The sequence below is a fragment of the Salvelinus alpinus genome, chromosome 22 (genome assembly GCF_045679555.1).
Source record: "Salvelinus alpinus chromosome 22, SLU_Salpinus.1, whole genome shotgun sequence".
NCBI classification, from domain to species: Eukaryota; Metazoa; Chordata; class Actinopteri; order Salmoniformes; family Salmonidae; genus Salvelinus; species Salvelinus alpinus.
The window spans coordinates 43,290,471-43,306,065 of NC_092107.1; positions in this window are offsets into that span (position 1 = coordinate 43,290,471).

Consider the following 15,595-nt stretch of genomic DNA (forward strand, 5'->3'; position numbering starts at 1 on the left):
CAGGAGTGAGCTAACCTCTGTGGTTAGCAGAGAGATAGACCAGGAGTGAGCTAACCTCTGTGGCTAGCAGAGAGATAGACCAGGAGTGAGCTAACCTCTGTAGCTAGCAGGGATAGACAAGAGTGGTGACCCGGGTTGATAAAGCTCAGGGCTCCACTGCTAACTCAGTTCAGGATAGGTAAGATAGGGAGGCCTACCGCTGGATATTGCAGACCTACAAGCCCCACCCTGTGTGGTTAAGAGAAGATCCACAGGCAAAGACTACCAGCGTGTGAGTGAGCCTAGTAGGACCGTCTGGGAGACGGACCGCGCTAGTCCCCTTGACACATGGTACAGGTCTCTTCTGTTTTCTAAGCCCATGACCATGTGTTTGAGGTTAATACTTTTAATTCAAAGTAGATGTGTTTAAGACTACCCACTGCGGTAAAAATGAATGGCAACAGAGAGGTGGGGGAGGCTTTCTGCTCTGTCTCGCTCTCTCTCTCTCTCTCTCTCTCTCTCTCTCTCTCTCTCTCTCTCTCTCTCTCTCTCTCTCTCTCTCTCTCTCTCTCTCTCTCTCTCTCTCTCTCTCTCTCTCTCTCTCTCTCTCTCTCTCTCTCTCTCTCTCTCTCTTTCTCTCTCTCTCTCTCTCTCTCTCTCTCTCTCTCTCTCTCACTCTCTCTCTCTCTCTCTCTCTCTCTCTCTCTCTCTCTCTCTCTCTCTCTCTCTCTCTCTCTCTCTCTCTCTCTCTCTCTCTCTCTCTCTCTCTCTCTCTCTCTCTCTCTCTCTCTCTCTCTCTCTCTCTCTCTCTCTAAGAAATTCTAATTGTGCTCCCTCAGAATGGACTTTAACTCCTCTGGGTGATTATACATTGATAGCAATCAACGTTTCTGGATCTGAACCATTCTCCTCCTCTGTGCTGTTATCGCCTTGAGATATCTCCCAAGATATAGCAGCACTCTGAAGGAGCCAAACATATCAACGCCACTGCACATGGATTCAACCATGCTGAGCCTTATGTAATGTTCAAGTATAAATAAGGGATATAGTCATCTTTCTGCAGGTGTTCTATTTTCTGCTCTGAAATCATTAAATGTGTTCCAGTTTCCGTGACAACGTTGGATTTTCGGACAACAAATTAGTGAATGTGTGATTGAAATTAATTCTGAAGAAGAAAACATGCTATGATTTTTCCAGTCTGACACATCCTTGTAGGGTTGGTTTCAAGGAGCCAGATTATTCTAATAGAGAACTATGGACCTAATACAGGGATATCTGGTTTCAAGGAGACAGATTATTCTAATAGAGAAGTATAGACCTAATTCAGGGATATCTGGTTTCAAGGAGCCAGATTATTCTAATTTAGAAGTATAGACCTAATTCAGGGATATCTGGTTTCAAGGAGACAGATTATTCTAATAGAGAAGTATAGACCTAATTCAGGGATATCTGGTTTCAAGGAGACAGATTATTCTAATTTAGAAGTATAATTCTGGGATATCTTGAAGTGAATCTGTTTTATAATCCAATTTTAATATCCACGTTTTTGTGAAACACAGCCATAGAGCTGAACATTCGAAGCCATTTTTATGAACCTTTATCATTACCATCTTGATTAAAAAGTGCTATTTAATATTCCAAAACTCAGTTTAGTCTGAAACCAGCACATCATGTTCAGCATACGTCGTCTAAATGAAAGCCTGCAGAGTGAGCAGCAGAATTCGGGGAATAATGAATATTTCATAGGATTAAACATTATTACCTTTGTGTAAACTGCAGTGGACTGTGAATCTGTGGTAAGTGAAGATATCAATGCATGACTGTTTTGGAGAAGTTGAAGGGGATGATTTTAATGAATATTCAAAACAACTCTATTCCCAGTAGATTGACTTGTGAGATAGATTTTCTACAAACAATTGAAATTGTGCCCTGAGTAAAAAAATTTTAAAGAGTATTTATTGGTGCCTATAAATGGACTCTCGAGACTCTAGACAACTCCCCCTGTCACACAAGTTATTGTAAAAGCCCCCCTCTACCTCTCTAAACTACTCTCCTTCTCCTCGTCCTCCTACAGCCTACGCTCCACTAACTACATCTCTCTGTCTGTTCCCACATCGTGCTCCAACTCCGGCTACAAAACATTTCAACACTCTGCTCCTACTGACCGGAATAAACTCCAACAGGATTTAAAACTTATTAACCAATGAATCTTCATCCCCTGTTTCAGTACCATAAGTCCATGACCTGTTATGTAGTAACTGACACGTCTCAACATCAACTGTTCAGAGGAGACTGGGTGAATCAGGCCTTCACGGTTCAATTGTTACAAAGAAACCACTACTAAAGGACACCAAACTGATTCCTGGATAACCTGGACACAAAGAACGGTGGAGATGGCAATGAACGAACTGTACAGACTAAAGGACAGCCTCTCGACAGATGATTGGGCCACTGAAATGAGGTGAACTGTGAACTATTATACCCCACCACATCAAAGACACCTTAAGATTATGTGTTGTTAAAGTCTATCGACAAGACAATCACAGCACGACTCAGGCCATCTGTCTAAATGAATAACACTTTAATGACAATTGTCTATGCAGCCTAAATGACAACCCATTAATTGGTAGGCGAATAGCCATGATCTATTTGTTTGAGTAACAAACTGACAAGTGAACAAGACAACATAATGATTACTGTGGTCTGGACAATTATGTTTTACCGTTCCCCAACCGACAAGCTATACATTCCTGAGTCGGTGGGAAGAATATAAATGGCCCGTATGTGAGAAAAAAGACTGGGAGGGGTCAAAGTCATTTTAACACAGTGATGGCAAGTGCTTTTTATGTTGCGTTCCTCTTGTTATTGACCTTGAGAGAGATAACCTAAGCCTTTCCTCTTGTTATTGACCCTGAGAGAGATAACCTTTTCCTTTCCTCTTGTTATTGACCCTGAGAGAGATAACCTACTCCTTTCCTCTTGTTATTGACCCTGAGAGAGATAACCTACTCCTTTCCTCTTGTTATTGACCCTGAGAGAGATAACCTACTCCTTTCCTCTTGTTATTGACCCTGAGAGAGATAACCTATTCCTGTCCTCTTGTTAATGACCCTGAGAGAGATAACCTATTCCTGTCCTCTTGTTAATGACCCTGAGAGAGATAACCTATTCCTGTCCTCTTGTTATTGACCCTGAGAGAGAACCTGTTCCTATTGGTAAGTCCAAAAAACCTGTATATTGGACATGCCAAAAGAATCATAAGTCATATTATAGTTATATATATATACACACACTACCGGTCAAAAATTTAGATCACCTACTCATTCAGGGGTTTATTTCTACATTGTAGAATAATAGTGAAGACATCAAAACTATGAAATAACACATATGGAATCATGTAGTGACCAACAAAGTGTTAAACAAATCAAAATCTAGTTTATATTTGAGATTCTTCAAAGTAGCCACCCTTTGCCTTGATGACAGCTTTGCACACTCTTGGCATTCTCTCAACCAGCTTCATGAGGTAGTCACCTGGAATGCATTTCAATTAAGAGGTGTGCCTTGTTAAAAGTCAATTTGTGGAATTTCTTTCCTTCTTAATGCGTTAGAGCCAATCAGTTGTATTGTGACAAGGTAGGGGGGGGGGGGGCAGTAGTGGACTGGTCACCGGGAGCACCAGGAGAATTCCCGGTGGGCTGGTCAACCTCTGGGTTGGTGGGCCGCCAGCTTTATACATTTTTACTACTAATAAAAAAGTTGTCAGAAGGTTGAGCGACTCCTGCCAACCCCCCCTTTCCCCCAGGCCCGTTGGTCTATTCCTAACGAACATCTATGCAACACTTAGCCCCGCCCCCTTTGTCTCACTCACACACACATTGGCACTGACAGTGACAGCTCAAAAACTAGCTACAATAGAAAATGGAAAAGCAAAAGGGCTGAACAGTTCAAAAAGAGTCTAAAGCCTACACTCAAATGCAAGTGAATGTAAAAATCTAACCGACTTATTCGGTAGTAGTAGTAGTAGTACCAGTGCAACCGAAGCTAGCATCGAAGCGCTAGACCGGCAAGAGGAAGACGACACAACCCGGTTCGCAGGGTAAAAGAATATACGGAGAGGACAACGAAGCCAAAGACAGTGCAGCCGAAGCGGTAGATATGTGCCTAAACGTGGTACAAATACAACATGTTATATCAGAATTTATGAGTGAAATGCAAAATACTATTGGTCAGCTATTACTGTGTCAATGTACCAGAAAGAATTGAGGTAAAGACGTACAGTAACTGGGTGTTCAAACCGGCTAGCGGAAAAACTCAAATTCGATGCTCTGAATGCCTAGATTGGGGATTTTGTGGGAAATGGTAATCACAGTGATTTACTGTCGTATAATTTTACTTAGCTAAAATAAGCATTTTCATTTGATTCTGATTGCTTTTGCCTTGTCGTTCTAAACGTTAAATTGCATTAGACATATACAAATGTGAATTAGCTAATTAGCTAATTGTATTTCATGTCTATACAGCCATTGGTTGTAAATTGTATACATATTGTAAAACCAATCAAGTCCTTTCCCTCTCAAATTCATATTTTGTGCGGGAGAATATGTCTACAGTGATTTGCTAGCTGTGATCCTCATCACCATGGTTCCCATCACTTCGCCTCTTACTAGACAATGCATTAAATCTCATCACCATGCCAACAGTCTGGTGTGAACGGGGAGTAAAGCCACCACCAGAAAACGTGTTGTGTCGTCATTCATTCACTTGGTATGAAATAGTGGGGCTGCTGCTGTGGTTTTGTAGTTTTTCAAAATTGTGCATTTAAATAGTTAATTTATATATTATTTTATTCACATACAGGTTGATGACAGGCCCAGTCCAGTTTCAGTGGAAGAGAGGATCTTGGGGGTTGATGACAGGCCCAGTCCAGTTTCAGTGGAAGAGAGGATCTTGGGGGTTGATGACAGGCCCAGTCCAGTTTCAGTGGAACAGAGGATCTTGGGGGTTGATGACAGGCCCAGTCCAGTTTCAGTGGAAGAGAGGATCTTGGGGGTTGATGACAGGCCCAGTCCAGTTTCAGTGGAAGAGAGGATCTTTAGGGTTGATGACAGGCCCAGTCCAGTTTCAGTGGAACAGAGGATCTTGGGGGTTGATGACAGGCCCAGTCCAGTTTCAGTGGAAGAGAGGATCTTGGGGGTTGATGACAGGCCCAGTCCAGTTTCAGTGGAAGAGAGGATCTTGGGGGTTGATGACAGGCCCAGTCCAGTTTCAGTGGAAGAGAGGATCTTTAGGGTTGATGACAGGCCCAGTCCAGTTTCAGTGGAACAGAGGATCTTGGGGGTTGATGACAGGCCCAGTCCAGTTTCAGTGGAAGAGAGGATCTTGGGGGTTGATGACAGGCCCAGTCCAGTTTCAGTGGAAGAGAGGATCTTGGAGGTTGATGACAGGCCCAGTCCAGTTTCAGTGGAAGAGAGGTTCTTGGGGGTTGATGACAGGCCCAGTCCAGTTTCAGTGGAAGAGAGGATCTTGGGGGTTGATGACAGGCCCAGTCCAGTTTCAGTGGAAGAGAGGATCTTGGGGGTTTGATGACAGGCCCAGTCCAGTTTCAGTGGAAGAGAGCAGTGATGTTGATGAGTCAGGGAAGGCCAGGATGCCAGACCAACTTTTATTTCAAGAGACCCAAGTCAAATGACCTAAAAACATATTTTTTTTGTTTCCACCCGATGCAGGAATCAACAAACTCTGTGGTACAAAGGGTTTTCTGTTTAAAAGACTAATCGGAAATGGCTGTCATACAATGAAGAAAGCCATGCGTTATACTGTTTAATTTGTACGCCGTTTGCGAAGCCTACTGACGGCAGTATTTTTAGGAGTGGAATGACGGATTGGAAACGTGTTCACCGAAGGGTAGAAGAGCATGAGAAGAGCAACATGCACAGAAGTAATACAGTGAAATAATCTGTCAGTAAACAATTGTTGGAAAAATGTATTGTGTCATGCACAAAGTAGATGTCCAAACCGACTTGCCAAAACTATAGTTTGTTAACAAGACATTTGTGGAGTGGTTGAAAAACAAGTTTTAATGACTCCAATCTAAGTGTATGTAAACTTCCGACTTCAACAGTATCTCCAATAGAAGAAACACACTGCTGGGCTAAGGATAGTGCAAGAACAGATCCTTTGGAAAGCCAGACCAGGGACTCCATGTTGAAGTACTCCTCACACTAGGACAGGCCAACATGAAGACAACTGTTCGGGTGAAGGCAAAAGGATTTACTGAGGTTCTTCTCCGGTACGAGGCGATACTGACACCTCAAATACTTCTTTGGATATTTGAGAACACGTCACCACTGTCCAAATACCTGCAAACAAGTGGGATGGACATCCTGTCTGCCCATCGAATGGTTGTGGGTACACAGGGAACCCTGAAAGGCATGTCAAGAGACTTTAACACCATTAAGGCAGCTACAGACACATTTGTTGAGTTTGCAAATCAGAAGATCAAAGAACAGGATGAGGACACAGAGCTGGAGGAGGTGGAAGCCACTCTGCCACAGAAAAGGGCAAGAAAGAAGAGAATCATGTCTGGAGAGATAACTTTGACAGAGGCAGAGTGCCTATAAAGTTCAAGTCCACAATCAAATGATAGATACAGTCACAGGTAGTATCCACAGGTGATTTCTGTCTCTTGGCTCTCTCTCTATATGCTGACCTAGCCCTTCTGGATCCTAGAAACGTCTCCCAAATAACATCCAATGGTCTTCCAGCATTTCTAGAGATCAGCAAACGTTTGCTTCGATTTGATAGCCCGTTGACAATTTGCAGTGTGAGCTGAGGAGCCTCGCTGTAACTGTGGAAAAGACTGAACAGTTCAGGATCGGAGGAATACAAGACCAGGAGAGTGGAGGATGGCCCTGATGGAAATGAAGAATACATGACCGGGACAATGGAGGATGGCCCTGATGGAAATGAAGAATAAATGCTGCTCATCCTGAAAAGAATGCCCACTGTGTTGTTACCAGGTGCTGAGACGGTACAACCTGCTAACTGATGCAACCCATATCCTCGGCCTTGGATACACGTTCCTTCTCACCCTCTCCGATACCCAGGTAGCTTGTGATGTTTCTCTGCCTTAAAGTATATCAAGAGCAGACTCAGGAGAACACCTCAGGAGAACACCTCAGGAGAACACCTCAGGAGAACACCTCAGGAGAACACCTCAGGAGAACACCTCAGGAGAACACCTCAGGAGAACACCTCAGGAGAACACCTCAGGAGAACAACTCAGGAGAACACCTCAGGAGAACACCTCAGGAGAACACCTAGAGGCCTTCACACTGATGGCCACCGGGCAGGGCATCCTAATGGCCCTGGATACTGACATGAGTTGCTTAGAGTTGCTTCCCAATAAGGTAGTGTCAACATATTTCCTATGACTTACTTACCATTATTTTACTCCTACATCTCTCTTTTTCCAGTCTGTAATATTGCTGTCCGGTACGTTGACAGAGTGAAGCCAGCCAGCTGACCCTGAGCAGCAGCCAGACGACCCTGAGCAGCAGCCAGACGACCCTGAGTAGCAACCAGCTGACCCTGAGCAGTAGCCAGACGACCCTGAGCAGCAGCCAGACGACCCTGAGCAGCAGCCAGACGACCCTGAGCAGCAGCCAGACGACCCTGAGCAGCAGCCAGCTGACCCTGAGCAGCAGCCAGACGACCCTGAGCAGTAGCCAGACGACCCTGAGCAGTAGCCAGACGACCCTGAGCAGCAGCCAGACGACCCTGAGCAGTAGCCAGCTGACCCTGAGCAGCAGCCAGACGACCCTGAGCAGCAGCCAGACGACCCTGAGCAGCAGCCAGACGACCCTGAGCAGTAGCCAGACGACCCTGAGCAGTAGCCAGACGACCCTGAGCAGCAGCCAGACGACCCTGAGCAGTAGCCAGCTGACCCTGAGCAGCAGCCAGACGACCCTGAGCAGCAGCCAGACGACCCTGAGTAGCAACCAGCTGACCCTGAGCAGTAGCCAGACGACCCTGAGCAGCAGCCAGACGACCCTGAGCAGCAGCCAGACGACCCTGAGCAGCAGCCAGACGACCCTGAGCAGCAGCCAGCTGACCCTGAGCAGCAGCCAGCTGACCCTGAGCAGCAGCCAGACGACCCTGAGCAGTAGCCAGACGACCCTGAGCAGTAGCCAGACGACCCTGAGCAGTAGCCAGATGACCCTGAGCAGCAGCCAGACGACCCTGAGCAGTAGCCAGACGACCTTGAGCAGCAGCCAGACGACCCTGAGCAGTAGCCAGACGACCCTGAGCAGTAGCCAGACGACCCTGAGCAGTAGCCAGACGACCCTGAGCAGTAGCCAGACGACCCTGAGCAGTAGCCAGACGACCCTGAGCAGCAGCCAGACGACCCTGAGCAGTAGCCAGACGACCCTGGGCAGTAGCCAGACGACCCTGAGCAGTAGCCAGACGACCCTGAGCAGCAGCCAGACGACCCTGAGCAGCAGCCAAACGACCCTGAGCAGTAGCCAGACGACCCTGAGCAGCAGCCAGACGACCCTGAGCAGCAGCCAGACGACCCTGAGCAGTAGCCAGACGACCCTGAGCAGCAGCCAGACGACCCTGAGCAGTAGCCAGACGACCCTGAGCAGCAGCCAGACGACCCTGAGCAGCAGCCAGACGACCCTGAGCAGCAGCCAGACGACCCTGAGCAGTAGCCAGACGACCCTGAGCAGTAGCCAGACGACCCTGAGCAGCAGCCAGACGACCCTGAGCAGCAGCCAGACGACCCTGAGCAGCAGCCAGACGACCCTGAGCAGTAGCCAGACGACCCTGAGCAGCAGCCAGACGACCCTGAGCAGCAGCCAGACGACCCTGAGCAGCAGCCAGACGACCCTGAGCAGCAGCCAGACGACCCTGAGCAGCAGCCAGACGACCCTGAGCAGCAGCCAGAAGACCCTGAGCAGCAGCCAGACAACCCTGAGCAGTAGCCAGACGACCCTGAGCAGCAGCCAGACGACCCTGAGCAGCAGCCAGACATGTCTGAGTATTGTGGATATTATCTATTTTTTACTCTTCAGGTGATGTGAGGTAGTTCAATCATGACACATTCAGTGTGTATTCTGTAGAAGTTTTATAACAATGTGCAGCGTTTGTGTGTGCATTCTGCAGCCTTGTTAAAGTAGTACTGTTATAGTGATCGATGGTTGTGATGCAGCTTGTTGGTTGTATTAGGGGCTGGTCGTGTGTATACTGGGGCCGGTTCTGGTGGGCTGTTCTGGATCAAAGTCCAAGTCCCACATATTATTTCAAGAACAGCTCAAATAAGCAAAGAGAAACAACAATCCATCATTACTTGAAGAAATGAAGGTCAATCAATATGGGAAATTTCAAGAACTATGAAAGTTTCTTCAAGTCCAGTCGCAAACACCATCAAGCGCTATGATGAAACTGGCTCTCATGAGGACCGCCACAAGAACGGAAGACCCAGAGTTACCTCTGCTGCAGAGGATAAGTTCATTAGAGTTACCAGCCTCAGAAATTGCAGCCCAAATAAATGCTCCACAGAGTTCAAGTAACTGACACATCTTAACATCAACTGTTCAGAGGAGATTGCGTGAATCAGGCCGTCATGGTCGAATTGATGCAAAAAAATCACTACTAAAGGACACCAATAAATGTGTCCTTTGGTCTGGAGTCCAAATTGGAGATTTTTGGTACCAACCGCCGTGTCTTTGTGAGAAATGGTGTGGGTGAACGGATGATCTCTGCATGTGTATTTCCATCTGTGAAGCATGGAGGAGGAGGTGTAATGGTGTGGGGGTGCTTTGCTGGTGACACTGTCTGTGATTCCTTTAGAATTGAAGGCACACAACCAGCATGGCTACCACAGCATTCTGCAGCGACACGCCATCCCATCTGGTTTGGTCTTAGTGGGACTCTCATTTGTTTTTCAACGGGGCAATGACCCAATACACCTCCAGGCTGTAAAAGGGCTATTTGACCAAGAAGAGGAGTGATGGTGCTGCATCAGATGACCTGGCCTCCACAATCATCCGACCTCAACCCAATTGAGATGGTTTGGGATGAAAGTGAAGGACAAGCAGCCAACAAGTGCTCAGCATATGTGGGAACTCCTTCAAGACTGTTGGAAAATTATTCCAGGTGAAGCTGGTTGAGAGAATGCCAAGAGTGTGCAAAGCTGTCGTCAAGGCAAAGGGTGGCTATTAGAAGAATCTCAAATGTAAAATATATTTTGATTTGTTTAACACTTTATTGGTCACTACATGATTCCTCATTTGCTATTTCATAGTTTTGTAGAAATTTAGAAAATAGTTGGAAAACCTTTTGACCAGTAGTGTACAAAGTAATAAGAACGGAATAATATTGCACAAAAATAAGTTCAATGCAATGCAATCTGCAACGCCTTGTACGTGTGTGTTTAGAGTGTGTTTCGTTTTTTTTTATGATTTAAAGGGACTGTCTAGCCCAGTAGTCTGCATATTAGATACAGTAGTTGGCAAACCTCTCCTATCTCTGATAGTTCTAGGTGTCTTTGCCTAAGGTTATCTCTGCATATGTAGGCTGATGATCTGAATGATACATGGTGTGGACTGCATCATGTGGTGTACTTCTCTGAAGGACAGTGTTCTGCCCGACCCTGGAGTATTGGTCAGAGCTTTGCTGTGATGGGGTCTAGTAGAGCTGTGTTGTGATGGGGTCTAGTAGAGCTGTGTTGTGATAGGGTCTAGTAGTGCTGTGTTGTGATGGGCCAGGTCTAGTAGAGCTGTGTTGTGACGGGGTCTAGTGGAGCTGTGTTGTGATGTGGTCTGGTAGAGCTGTGTTGTGATGGGGTCTAGTAGAGCTGTGTTGTGATGGGGTCTAGTAGAGCTGTGTTGTGATGGGGTCTAGTAGAGCTGTGTTGTGACGGGGTCTAGTGGAGCTGTGTTGTGACGGGGTCTAGTAGAGCTGTGTTGTGATGGGCCAGGTCTAGTAGAGCTGTGTTGTGATGGGCCTGGTCTAGTCGAGCTGTGTTGTGATGGGGTCTAGTAGAGCTGTGTTGTGATGGGGTCTAGTAGAGCTGTGTTGTGATGGGGTCTAGTAGAGCTGTGTTGTGATGGGGTCTAGTAGAGCTGTGTTGTGACGGGGTCTAGTAGAGCTGTGTTGTGACGGGGTCTAGTAGAGCTGTGTTGTGATGGGGTCTAGTAGAGCTGTGTTGTGATGGGCCAGGTCTAGTAGAGCTGTGTTGTGATGGGCCTGGTCTAGTCGAGCTGTGTTGTGATGGGGTCTAGTAGAGCTGTGTTGTGATGGGGTCTAGTAGAGCTGTGTTGTGATGGGGTCTAGTAGAGCTGTGTTGTGATGGGGTCTAGTAGAGCTGTGTTGTGATGGGACGGGTCTAGTAGAGCTGTGTTGTGATGGGGTCTAGTAGAGCTGTGTTGTGATGGGGTCTAGTAGAGCTGTGTTGTGATGGGGTCTAGTAGTGCTGTGTTGTGATGGGGTCTAGTAGAGTTGTGTTGTGATGGGGTGTAGTAGAGATGTGTTGTGATGGGGTCTAGTAGAGCTGTGTTGTGATGGGGTCTAGTAGAGCTGTGTTGTGACGCATTCTAGTAGTGCTGTGTTGTGATGGGGTCTAGTAGAGCTGTGTTGTGATGGGGTCTAGTAGAGCTGTGTTGTGACGGGGTCTAGTAGAGCTGTGTTGTGACGGGGTCTAGTAGAGCTGTGTTGTGATGGGGTCTAGTAGAGCTGTGTTGTGATGGGGTCTAGTAGAGCTGTGTTGTGATGGGACGGGTCTAGTAGAGCTGTGTTGTGATGGGGTCTAGTAGAGCTGTGTTGTGATGGGACGTGTCTAGTAGAGCTGTGTTGTGATGGGGTCTAGTAGAGCTGTGTTGTGATGGGGTCTAGTAGAGCTATGTTGTGATGGGGTCTAGTAGAGCTGTGTTGTGATGGGGTCTAGTAGAGCTGTGTTGTGATGGGGTCTAGTATAGCTGTGTTGTGATGGGGTCTAGTGGAGCTGTGTTGTGATGGGGTCTAGTAGAGCTGTGTTGTGATGGGGTCTAGTAGAGCTGTGTTGTGATGGGACGGGTCTAGTAGAGCTGTGTTGTGATGGGGTCTAGTAGAGCTGTGTTGTGATGGGGTCTAGTAGAGCTGTGTTGTGATGGGGTCTAGTACAGCTGTGTTGCGATGGGGTCTAGTAGAGCTGTGTTGTGATGGGGTCTAGTAGAGCTGTGTTGTGATAGGGTCTAGTAGTGCTGTGTTGTGATGGGCCAGGTCTAGTAGAGCTGTGTTGTGACGGGGTCTAGTGGAGCTGTGTTGTGATGTGGTCTGGTAGAGCTGTGTTGTGATGGGGTCTAGTAGAGCTGTGTTGTGATGGGGTCTAGTAGAGCTGTGTTGTGATGGGGTCTAGTAGAGCTGTGTTGTGACGGGGTCTAGTGGAGCTGTGTTGTGACGGGGTCTAGTAGAGCTGTGTTGTGATGGGCCAGGTCTAGTAGAGCTGTGTTGTGATGGGCCTGGTCTAGTCGAGCTGTGTTGTGATGGGGTCTAGTAGAGCTGTGTTGTGATGGGGTCTAGTAGAGCTGTGTTGTGATGGGGTCTAGTAGAGCTGTGTTGTGATGGGGTCTAGTAGAGCTGTGTTGTGATGGGACGGGTCTAGTAGAGCTGTGTTGTGATGGGGTCTAGTAGAGCTGTGTTGTGATGGGGTCTAGTAGAGCTGTGTTGTGATGGGGTCTAGTAGTGCTGTGTTGTGATGGGGTCTAGTAGAGTTGTGTTGTGATGGGGTGTAGTAGAGATGTGTTGTGATGGGGTCTAGTAGAGCTGTGTTGTGATGGGGTCTAGTAGAGCTGTGTTGTGACGCATTCTAGTAGTGCTGTGTTGTGATGGGGTCTAGTAGAGCTGTGTTGTGATGGGGTCTAGTAGAGCTGTGTTGTGACGGGGTCTAGTAGAGCTGTGTTGTGACGGGGTCTAGTAGAGCTGTGTTGTGATGGGGTCTAGTAGAGCTGTGTTGTGATGGGGTCTAGTAGAGCTGTGTTGTGATGGGACGGGTCTAGTAGAGCTGTGTTGTGATGGGGTCTAGTAGAGCTGTGTTGTGATGGGACGTGTCTAGTAGAGCTGTGTTGTGATGGGGTCTAGTAGAGCTGTGTTGTGATGGGGTCTAGTAGAGCTATGTTGTGATGGGGTCTAGTAGAGCTGTGTTGTGATGGGGTCTAGTAGAGCTGTGTTGTGATGGGGTCTAGTATAGCTGTGTTGTGATGGGGTCTAGTGGAGCTGTGTTGTGATGGGGTCTAGTAGAGCTGTGTTGTGATGGGGTCTAGTAGAGCTGTGTTGTGATGGGACGGGTCTAGTAGAGCTGTGTTGTGATGGGGTCTAGTAGAGCTGTGTTGTGATGGGGTCTAGTAGAGCTGTGTTGTGATGGGGTCTAGTACAGCTGTGTTGCGATGGGGTCTAGTAGAGCTGTGTTGTGATGGGGTCTAGTAGAGTTGTGTTGTGATGGGGTCTAGTAGAGCTGTGTTGTGATGGGGTCTAGTAGAGCTGTGTTGTGATGGGGTCTAGTAGAGCTGTGTTGTGATGGGGTCTAGTAGAGCTGTGTTGTGATGGGGTCTAGTAAAGCTGTGTTGTGATGGGGTCTAGTAGAGCTGTGTTGTGATGGGGTCTAGTAGAGCTGTGTTGCGACGGGGTCTAGTAGAGCTGTGTTGTGATGGGGTCTAGTAGAGCTGTGTTGTGATGGGGTCTAGTAGAGCTGTGTTGTGATGGGGTATAGTAGAGCTGTGATGTGATGGGGTCTAGTAGAGCTGTGTTGTGTTGGGGTCTAGTAGAGCTGTGATGTGATGGGGTCTAGTAGAGCTGTGTTGTGATGGGGTCTAGTAGAGCTGTGATGGGGTCTAGTAGAGCTGTGTTGTGATGGGGTCTAGTAGAGCTGTGTTGTGATGGGGTCTAGTAGAGCTGTGTTGTGATGGGTATAGTAGAGCTGTTATGTGATGGGGTCTAGTAAAGCTGTGTTGTGATGGGGTATAGTAGAGCTGTGTTGTGATGGGGTCTAGTAGAGCTGTGTTGTGATGGGGTCTAGTAGAGCTGTGATGTGATGGGGTCTAGTAGAGCTGTGTTGTGATGGGGTCTAGTAGAGCTGTGATGTGATGGGGTCTAGTAGAGCTGTGTTGTGTTGGGGTCTAGTAGAGCTGTGATGTGATGGGGTCTAGTAGAGCTGTGTTGTGATGGGGTCTAGTAGAGCTGTGTTGTGATGGGGTCTAGTAGAGCTGTGATGGGGTCCAGTAGAGCTGTGTGGTGATGGGGTCTAGTAGAGTTGTGTTGTGATGGGGTCTAGTAGAGCTGTGTTGTGATGGGGTCTAGTAGAGCTGTGTTGTGATGGGGTATAGTAGAGTTGTGTTGTGATGGGGTCTAGTAGAGCTGTGTTGTGATGGGGTCTAGTAGAGCTGTGTTGTGTTGGGGTCTAGTAGAGCTGTGTTGTGATGGGTCTAGTAGAGCTGTGTTGTGATGGGGTCTAGTAGAGCTGTGTTGTGATGGGGTCTAGTAGAGCTGTGTTGTGATGGGGTCTAGTAGAGCAGTGTTGTGATGGGGTCTAGTAGAGCTGTGTTGTGATGGGGTCTAGTAGAGCTGTGTTGTTATGGGGTCTAGTAGAGCTGTGTTGTGATGGGGTCTAGTAGTGCTGTGTTGTTATGGGGTCTAGTAGAGCTGTGTTGTGATGGAGTCTAGTAGAGATGTGTTGTGATGGGGTCTAGTAGAGCTGTGTTGTGATGGGGTCTAGTAGAGCTGTGTTGTGACGGGGTCTAGTAGAGCTGTGTTGTCTAGCAGTGCTGTTCCTGGTCTCTCTCTCTCTCTCTCTCTCTCTCTCTCTCTCTCTCTCTCTCTCTCTCTCTCTCTCTCTCTCTCTCTCTATATATATATATATATATACCTATTAGAATATCTGAGTCTGCTGAGACTCTCCAGGTGAGATACTTGTCTTCGGCTCCATCGACAGCGTTTGTGCCTGACTGACTCTGAGCCTGACTTTGGACAAGGGCACCAATAGACAGACCGTTGTCACATGAAATCTCCAGGGGTTTACACATCGCATCACCATAATGGTAATAGACAGAGAGGCTGTGAGTGATCTGAACGGAGGGACCAGGTGGACAATGGTTCCTTCCTCTATTATTTGCGTGTCTAGAACCAATCACAATCCGCACACACGTACACACACACACACACACACACACACACACACACACACACACACACACACACACACACACACACACACACACACACACACACACACACACACACACACACACACACACACACACACACACACACACAAGAGAGCGTGAGTCTGTAACCGGTCACAATCCAATGTGTTTGGTTTGGTCACACAGATGGTATTGTGATGCAGGAAATCCAACAGATTTTGACAAAGGCTCTTGAGTTCTAAAATGAAATATTTGATAAGTTCAGTTTGGCTCTGTCACATGTGGCACCCTATTAACATAAAAGGCTGCACGTATAAATCGAACACAGAGCCCTGCAGCTGTCCAGGAGGCTGTATGAACAGGTACAACACAGAGCCCTGCAGCTGTCCAGGAGGCTGTATGAACAGGTACAACACAGAGCCCTGCAGCTGTCCAGG